At 41.2% G+C, this 780-nt stretch overlaps 1 non-coding gene across 1 annotated transcript; it reads right to left on the bottom strand.

The window, feature by feature from the left end:
* Positions 1-448: 448 nt before the first annotated feature.
* On the bottom strand, positions 449-556 carry LOC130949676 (small nucleolar RNA R71). Its single transcript, XR_009073440.1, has one exon. It is a non-coding gene; the product is annotated as a small nucleolar RNA R71 (small nucleolar RNA).
* Positions 557-780: the final 224 nt, after the last annotated feature.

Below are 780 nucleotides of genomic sequence, written 5' to 3'. Positions count from 1 at the left end.
CTCGGTAGAGGACCTAACAGAAATCTTCAAAGAAGAAGAACCCATGGCAGCCGAAAACAACAACAATGCCAACAATGCAAGGAAGGTGCTGGGTGACTTTACTGCACCTACTCCCGACTTCTATGGGAGAAGCATCTCTATCCCTGCCATTGGAGCAAACAACTTTGAGCTTAAGCCTCAATTAGTTTCTCTAATGCAACATAATTGCAAGTTCCATGGACTTCCATTGGAAGATCCTCATCAATTTTTAGCTGAATTCTTGCAAATCTGTGACACTGTCAAGACTAATGGGGTTGACCCTGAGGTCTACAGACTTATGCTATTCCCTTTTGCTGTAAGAGACAGAGCTAGGATATGGTTGGACTCACAACCTAAAGAAAGCCTGAACTCTTGGGAAAAGCTAGTCAATGCCTTCTTGGCAAAGTTCTTTTCACCTCAAAAATTGAGTAAGCTTAGAGTGGAAGTCCAAACCTTCAGACAGAAGGAAGGAGAATCCCTTTATGAAGCTTGGGAAAGATACAAACAATTGATCAAAAAGTGTCCTTCTAACATGCTTTCTGAATGGAGCATCATAGGTATTTTCTATGATGGTCTCTCTGAACTATCCAAGATGTCATTGGATAGCTCTGCTGGAGGATCTCTTCATCTGAAGAAGACGCATACAGAAGCTCAAGAACTAATTGAAATGGTTGCAAATAACCAATTCATGTACACTTCTGAAAGGAATCCTGTGAACAATGGGACAAATCAGAAGAAAGGAGTTCTTGAGATTGATACTCT

Source organism: Arachis stenosperma, chromosome 1, assembly GCF_014773155.1.
Source record: "Arachis stenosperma cultivar V10309 chromosome 1, arast.V10309.gnm1.PFL2, whole genome shotgun sequence".
NCBI classification, from domain to species: domain Eukaryota; kingdom Viridiplantae; phylum Streptophyta; class Magnoliopsida; order Fabales; family Fabaceae; genus Arachis; species Arachis stenosperma.
This window is presented reverse-complemented; position numbering and strand designations above follow the sequence as displayed.